Source organism: Triticum dicoccoides, chromosome 4A (assembly GCF_002162155.2).
Source record: "Triticum dicoccoides isolate Atlit2015 ecotype Zavitan chromosome 4A, WEW_v2.0, whole genome shotgun sequence".
Taxonomy (NCBI): domain Eukaryota; kingdom Viridiplantae; phylum Streptophyta; class Magnoliopsida; order Poales; family Poaceae; genus Triticum; species Triticum dicoccoides.
The window spans coordinates 447,748,762-447,757,776 of NC_041386.1; positions in this window are offsets into that span (position 1 = coordinate 447,748,762).

The window sequence follows — 9,015 nt, forward strand, 5'->3', positions numbered from 1 at the left end:
TGGAAAACCAAGACGTCGACACTGATGATGACGATCTTGATATGCCAGATTTTGCTGCTATGATTGCAGATTACGAGGGCCCGAAAAAGGATATGATTTGGTACAAGGATCTGCCAACCATTGATGCAGACTCCAAGAAAGAATTGTATCCATGTTGCAAAAAGAAATATTCCAAGTTGAATGCCACCCCGGCGCTTCTCAGATTTAATGCAACAAACGGTGTATCAGACAAGGGCTTCACAGAGATGTTAGGTCTTTTCAAAGAAATTCTTCCGAAAGATAGTGTTCTCCCTAGAAGCACGAATGAAGCAAAGAAAATTGTTTGCCCATTGGAACTTGAAGTACAGAATATACATGCTTGTGTGAATGCAAAGATTTGCGTGTATATTGTACCGTGGTGAGTACAAAGATTTGCATGCATGCCCGCATGCAAGCATGCATGATACAAGCGCAGGAGAGTAAAGGACAAGTATAAATTGGACAACGAGATCAAGACATGAATCCCATTCAAGGTTGTTTGGTACTTGCCTTTAATTCCAAGGTTGAGGCATTTGTTTGCAAACCCTAGAGAGGCAAAGACGTTGCGGTGGCATCATGATGAGCGAATTGCGGATAAGTTTATGAGGCACCCGTAAGATGGGGCTTAGTGGGAATTAATCGACAAGAAGTTTGAATTTTTTTCCAAGGATCCTAGAAGTATAAGGCTCGGGGAGTGTACTTACGGGATGAATCCTTTTGGCGATATGAACACCAATCGCAGCAGATATGGCCGGTGCTTCTGTGCATATATAACCTAGCTCCTTGGTTGTGTATGAAAAAAATACATTATGATGTCAATGATTATCCAAGGCCCGAAGCAACCTGGAAATGACATTGACATTTCCTTTCACCTACTAGTAGAAGAACTGCTGACAGTGTGGATAGATGTGCATGCTGTAAAATGTTATGATGCTTACAGAGAGGAGATTTTCGATCTACATGCGATGCTGGTGCACACCATTAAAGATATGCCGGCATTAGGCAACACATCGGGGCATAAAACAAAGGGAGAAGTAGGGTGTGTCACATGCATGGATAGGACAGCTAGCAGAAGACTTTGCAACTCGCACAAAACCGTGTATTTGCGTCATCGTAGGTTCTTACGGAAAACTCACCCATACCGAAAGATGAAAGCTGAATTTGATGGTACGACAAAGGTAGGTGTGGGCCCAAGACCCTATGAAGGGGAGGTGGTCCACAACATGGCTAAAAAAATTAATGTTGTGCTTGGCAAGAACCACCCTTTGATGGTGAAACAAACACCCAAGGGTCAAGTGTTTAAGAAGAAATCGGATTTCTGGAAATTACCTTACTAGGAGATTCTACGTGTACGTCACTGCATCGATGTCATGCACGTAGAGAAGAACGTATGTGAAAGCATCCTTGGTACTCTGCTCAAGATTAAAGGTAAAAGAAAGGATGGTGACGGTTCATGACTCGGTATGCTTGCTGATCAATCAAAACGCAAGAATGAAGCAGAAGATGATGACAAATTCATCAAAGCTCGCCAGAGTTACAATTTCAGTACAAAAGAAGCAACACAGTTCTTCACCTATTTGTTGTTAGTTAAGACACCCTCTTCCTACTGCGCAAACATCAGAAGTCTTGTGGATGTGAGCTCATGTAAAATGAAGTTGGGACACATGAAGTCACATGATTGCCATGTAATGTTGACACAAATCCTCCCGGTGGCCATTAGGAATCTGATGGACAAAGATATAAGAAACACACTCATTGACCTCTGTGATTTCTTCAACCAACTATGGCAGAAAGTTGTAGATCCTGAAGAGTTGGATCATATGCAAGATGACATTGCAAGAATATTGTCAAACCTAGAGATGTTTGTCCCACCGTCATTCCTTGATGTCATGGTCCATCTCACCGTGCACCTTGTCGACGAGATAAAGTATTGTGGTCCTGTGTTTCTTCACAAATGTATCCCTTCGAGCGGTCCATGGGAATATTGAAGCGCTTTTGTCAGAACCGAAACCATCCAGAGGCAAGCATCCTACAAGGTTATACCGCGGAGGAGGTGGTTGAGTTCTGCACTGAATACATGAAATAAAGACCTATAGGTTTGCCCCTCTCTCGCCACGAGGGAAGGCTGAAAGGTAAGCCGGTCCTTGCTGGCACGCAAATGGCTGCACCCGGAGAATTGGCAGAGAAAGCCCATTTGATGGTACTGCTTAACAGCCTAGTTCTCAGTGCTTATGCCGAAGAACACTTGGCGGAGATACGGCAAAACTTCTTACCAATGGTGCCTTCATTAGATGTGGAGATGAAGGAGCCCACTAAGAACTACGCCGAATGGCTGAAGAATCGTTTGGCACAAGGATCCATCGATGACATTGCTACATGATTGGCACAAAAGCCATCACCTACGGTGTTGATGTACCAAGCATATGACATAAATGGATACACGTTCTACACCGACGAACATGATTAGAAGACCTCATATTAGAACAACTCTGTTTGAATAGAATGCATGACTGTAAATGAAGCTGATAAAAGGGTATACTATGGAACCATCAAAGAGATTTGGGAGCTTGACTATATGAAAGTTGAGGTGGCATTATTCATGTGCGCATGGATCCCTCTTGCTCAGGTAAGGATTGATGAGTACAGGAAGACATGTGTTAACAGGACAACGATGTCATATCACCCGGACCCATTCATTCTTGCCAGTGATGCTACCCAAATTTTCTTTGTGGAAGACCCCTTGCATAAGAACTGCCATGTAGTGATGCATGGGAAGAGAAGGGTACTGGGTGTCGACGATGTTGCCGATGAGGAGGAGTACAATGAATTTGATGAGTTGCCAGCCAAGGGATCACGCACCCGTGTAACAGAGAAGCGTAAAATCATCATAAAATCCAAGTTCATTCGGGGTCAACTTAATGATCCCAGTTCCCCCATGTACATGGGAATTAAGCCATAAGACTAGTCTTTCTGCCTACCCCACAACTTAATTTGTCCAATTTAGAATTGTCACATGTACTGAATTTGTGAGTTATGCCCGGTTTTCTGTTGATGTAAGAACCTTTAATATGTTGACCTTGATATGCTGTCAGCTCAGGCAATGAATATGAACTGTTTTTTGTTATTATTATTATATCATAGAGGTAGCACACTCAATTGATCTCACTACAGTATGTGTGAACAAAAATATGCAATCTAGTTTGCGAATAGCACATGGTTCGTTGATGAAAGTTGTGTGCCGACCAAACCCCGCCCACGATCTGAGTCGTGCTTTCTGATTGGCCAGAACCCAAACCCCACGGATCGTACGTCTGCACCGTTGGATGCTCCCAGATCGTATGACGATCCCCACCCCTTTCGACAGCACATGCAGTTTCAGTTGTAATTTTATTTTTATGCACAAAATGCACGTTAATCTCAAACAATGTCTTAAATATAGCTAACGATACCTGAAATGCACCAGAAAATCAAACCCATGGTGTAATGGTGATTGTGTACCGTGGAAAGTTTTATGAGGCCAAACGATGAAGTCACCAGCCACAGGAGTTTGAATTGACACGTCTCCTTTTGGAAACCATGATCCTTCATGTGAGATGCTCCGGTTTGGAAGGAGAGGTCATTAAAACTTGTACCAAACTTTACCAATTTTCCCATGGGGTCGTGAGAGCACGCCATGGGCACACATCGATTTTGATTATGTCTGAACTCCATCTGAATTTCCTGTAATTAAAATACCAACTAGGCCTACACCAGTGGATACACCTCTCGGCTGAAATGTTTGAAACTTCTCCCCGCTTCTCGAACAAATGGATGAAAACTCACAAAGTGACGCACAAATGATCTGTACACCTTCTTTGCTAGGCTGATAGTAAGGGCGTATCATAGCTAGTATCATGCATGCCAACTAGGCAATTTTGATGAGCTGTCATAGAATTAAATGAAGAAAGAGAGGGTTAAGTATCATATCATGAAACCGTATCATAATAAATGCTATGCCACTATGTGTCCTGCATGACAATAAATAAAGTACTACATGTAATACTAATATATGATACTATGCATTAGACTAGCCACAGTGGGAGCAACTTCAGCACTAACATCGAGTCCAACTCAACAAATTTGCTTATGTGGCAATGAGTTAATGAGGAGAGAGGTAGTTTGAGTAACCTAGCTAGTTACTATAACATCACATGTCCCAATGCAATATGAGTCTATAACCTAATAAATGAGGCTTTGCATGTTACCATATTTATGTTATTCCCTCCGTTTCTTTTTAGTTTGCACATAAGATTTGGTCAAAGTCAAACTTTGTTAACTTTGACTAAGTTTATAGAAAAAATATTAAGATTCATAATATGAAATCAATATTGTAAGATGCATCATGAAATTAATTTTCACACCATATATATTTAGTATTGTAGATGTCGATATTTTTTTTCTATTAAGTTGGTCAAACTTTACAAACTTTGACTTTGACCAAATCTTATATGCAGACTAAAAAGAAACGGAGGGAGTACTACCCACTATGAAAGGTAGTAACATAGTCTAGGGATATGTGTATGTTACTAGTGTATGTTACTCTCCATTGTGGCTAGTCTTAGAGCGAGTACAATAGAGTGAAATAAGCAGGCTACAAGGAATAGACTAACATATATGTGCTTATCAGTTGGAGGAAAGAGAAGAGGAGAGAGAAGAGAAACGAGCTCTTGGTTAGTAGAGCCAGCTGCAACAGGAGACCCAAGATACTTTGTGAGGATGTAAGGTGGGCCAACTATTGATAAACCAGTATGTATTTAAAACTTATTATTGTACATGCTGGCTAAGAGGTTGGCTGTATATGACATGGAAACTTCTTATAGTCGACCGTTGGCTGTATTATTAACCATGCTCTTAGTGAGGTAGCTAGCTAGTATCATACTCCCTCCTTTCCGGTTTATAGGGCTCAATTCAAAAATCTCACCAACCAAGGTAGATGGTGAGTGGTGGAATACTTTTTGTAATTTGAAAAACACCCAATTAATGCTTTTGTTTTCCTCAAAAAATTATGTTTACCAATGTATTAATTGCAATACATGCATGCATAAAGTACATGCATTGGTCAATTTTCTCTTAATACTTGCATGCAATGATCTAATGCACCTTGGAGTCTGAACATGTGATGTGGGAACAACGAAATTGAGCCTTATAAAATGGAAAAACTAAAATTTTGAGATAAGCCCATAAACCGGGAAGGAGGGAGTATATGTGCATGATACTAATATATCATCGGTAATACCTCCATAATGCACGCATGCATAGTATCATAAGTTAGTATCTTAGGTTGCCTTATTAATTTCCATGGATGACACAAAGTAGCACATCATTTTAATATGATACGGTATCGTGATATGATACCAAACCCTCTCTTTCCTCATTTAACTGTGTGCCACGTCATCCAAAAAGTCTAGTTGGCATGCATAATACCGCTTGATACTCCCATATTACGACCAGCCTTAGGGTGGCCATAGTGGGGGTATCATAGCCGGTATCATGCACTCGGGAATAGCAAATATGATGATGTGACAAAGAAGCAGTAACATAGGTAGATACCATAACATATATAATAAATGCTATACTACTTTGTGTCATATGCATGTCCATAAATACGGTCATCTATGATATATACTACTCTATGATACTATATATGAACTATGAAGGTACGTATGTAGTATCATACACTAGTATCATATGCATGATACTATATATAGTATATGATACTCCCCACTATATAAGGCTGGCCATAGTGGTGTTATCATAGCCGACGATGTCATGCACTCGTTAATAGCAAGTATGCTGATGTGGCAAAGAATTAAATATATATAGAGAGGGTTAGAGTAACATATAGGTAGATACCGTATCATGTTAAATGCGATGCTAATTTGTGTCATGCATGGCAATAAATATGATCTATGATACTATACTCTATGTATTATACTATGCACTATAATTAATTAAAGGTAGTATCATACACTAGTATCACACACACACACACACACACACACATATATATATATATATACTAGTATATGACACTCTCCACTATGAGTAGCCTAAGTATATATAGCCTAACTAAAACACCCACATGTAGTTGTATAGTAGGGTTTTTGACTTTAATTAAGTATATGCACTAAAATGCAATGCAAGGTAAGTGCAAAGAATGACTTAAACATAGCAGACAACCTGAAATGGGTCGGAATGATGTAGCTAGCTAGTAACTGACGATTTGTATTCCGAAGTGCCGCATCTCCTTTAGGAAACTATGATCCTTCTTGTGAGATGCTCCGGTATGGAAGGCATGAGCACCAAAACTTGTGCCAAACTTTACCAAATTTTTTCCATGCGATTGTGAGAGCACGCGACAGTGACACAATGGTTTTCATTTTTTCTGGACTCTATAAGCATTTCCTGAAATTAAAATACCAACAAGGCCTACGCCTCTGGCCGCACCCTGTGGCCAAACTTTTTGAAGTTTTTTCCCATTTTTGCACAATGAATGAGAACTCGCAAAACGACACACGAATGATCTTACTAACACGCACGTGTACTTGCGACTATATATATACATACAAACAAGATCTCTTTTTTTGCATATTCAAAGTTTGAGATTGGTAGCGAGGGCTGCCGCCTAGTAAAATGTATCAGAAAATAAAACCATAGGGTACAATCGTGATTCCTTACCGTGGAAAAAATTGGAGACGAAACGATGAACTCATGTTTTCATTCAAACAAAAATATGATGTTAGGTAATGTAAATGTTTTCAAATAGCACACGGTTCACTCACGAAAGCCGTGTATCCACTAAACCGTGGCCGATGCCCCAATCTGCCACGCGCGTGATCCGAGTCATGCGTTCTGATTGGCCAGAACGCAAACCCCACGGATCGTACGTCTGCACCGTTGGATTCTCCTTGATCGAACGGCGATCCTCATCCCTTTCGATAGCACATGTAAATGTTTTCAAATAGCCCCTCGCAATTTTTTTTCCAAATATCACACGGTTCACTCATGAAAGTCGTGTGCCTACCAAACCGTGGCAGATGCCCCCCTTTGCTGCGCACGTGATCTGAGTCGTGCATTCTGATTGGCCAGAACCCAAACCCCACGGATCGTACCTCTTCACCGTTGGATGCTTCTAGATCGAATGACAATCCTCATCCCTTTCAACAGGAAATGTAGTCCGACTAGGAATTGATTTATATGCCAAAATGCACGGTAAATGCCAAAATGTCTTACATATAGCACACGAGACCTGAAATTCACTAGCAAATCAAACCCATCGTATAATTATGATTGCTTTACATGGGAAAAATTTAGAGGCGAAACGATGAACTCACGTCTTCATTTCAAAATTAGTATGTCATCATTTCAAATGAAATTATTCTGTTCATGCACACGAGCTCTTAGAGGCAACCGTTTGCATAGGCCTTTCTGTGCGTGCGGCGATCGGGGATATTTTTAACCCTTTTCACCTATGCCACCAACACCCCCCACCATCCGCCCGCGTTTCACTCAACTAGTCCACCCAATCTCCATCGCCAGCTCCCCTTCCCCAGATCCATAGCAGAACCCTCTCCGGCGCCCCCGTGCTCACCCCGGCCGTGTGCCCGCTCTTCGGCGTCAAGCCTACCTCAACTGCCATTCCCAACACGCAATGACCCGCACCTCGCCGTCTTCATTTGCTCGCCAGCTGCTACCTCTTGAGCACTGCCTTGGTTTTCCCTTGAAGAGGAAAGGGCGATGCAGCAGAGCAGCGTAAGTATTTCCCTCAGTTTTTGAGAACCAAGGTATTAATCCAATAGGAGGCCACACATGAGTCCCTCGCACCTACACAAACAAATAAACTCCTCGCAACCAACGCGATAAAGGGGTTGTCAATCCCTTCACGGTCACCTACGAGAGTGAGATCTGATAGATATGATAAGATAATATTTTTGGTATTTTTATGATAAAGAGAAATAAAGATACAAGTAAAATAAATGGCAAAGGAAATAACTAAGTATTGGAAGATTAATATGATGGAAAATAGACCCGGGGGCCATATGTTTCACTAGAGGCTTCTCTCGAGAGCATAAGTATTACGGTGGGTGAACAAATTACTGTTGAGCAATTGACAGAATTGAGCATAGTTATGAGAATATCTAGGTATGATCATGTATATAGGCATCATGTCCGAGACAAGTAGACCGACTCCTGCCTGCATCTACTACTATTACTCCACACATCGACCGCTATCCAGCATGCATCTAGAGTATTAAGTTCAAGAGAATAGCGTAACGCTTTAAGCAAGATGACATGATGTAGAGGGATAAACTCATGGAATATGATATAAACCCCATGTTATCCTCGATGGCAACAATACAATACGTGCCTTGCTGCCCCTACTGTCATTGGGAAAGGACACCGCAAGATTGAACCCAAAGCTAAGCACTTCTCCCATTGCAAGAAAGATCAATCTAGTAGGCCAAACCAAACTGATAATTCGAAGAGACTTCCAAAGATAACCAATCATACATAAAAGAACTCACAGAAGTTTCAAATATTGTTCATAGATAAACTTGATCATAAACCCACAATTCATCAGTCTCAACAAACACACCGCAAAAGAAGATTACATTGAATAGATCTCCACAAGAGAGGGGGAGAACTTTGTATTGAGATCCAAAAAGAGAGAAGAAGCCATCTAGATAATAACTATGGACCCATAGGTCTGAAGTAAACTACTCACGCTTCATCGGAGAGGCTATGGTGTTGATGTAGAAGCCCTCCATGATCGATACCCCCTCCGGCGGAGCTCCGGTAAAGGCCCCAAGATGGGATCTCATGGATACAGAAAGTTACAGCGGTGGAATTAGGGTTTTGGCTCCGTATCTGGTAGTTTGGGGGTACGTAGGCATATATAGGAGGATGGAGTATGTCGGTGGAGCAACATGGGCCCCACGAGGGTTGAGGGCGCGCCTG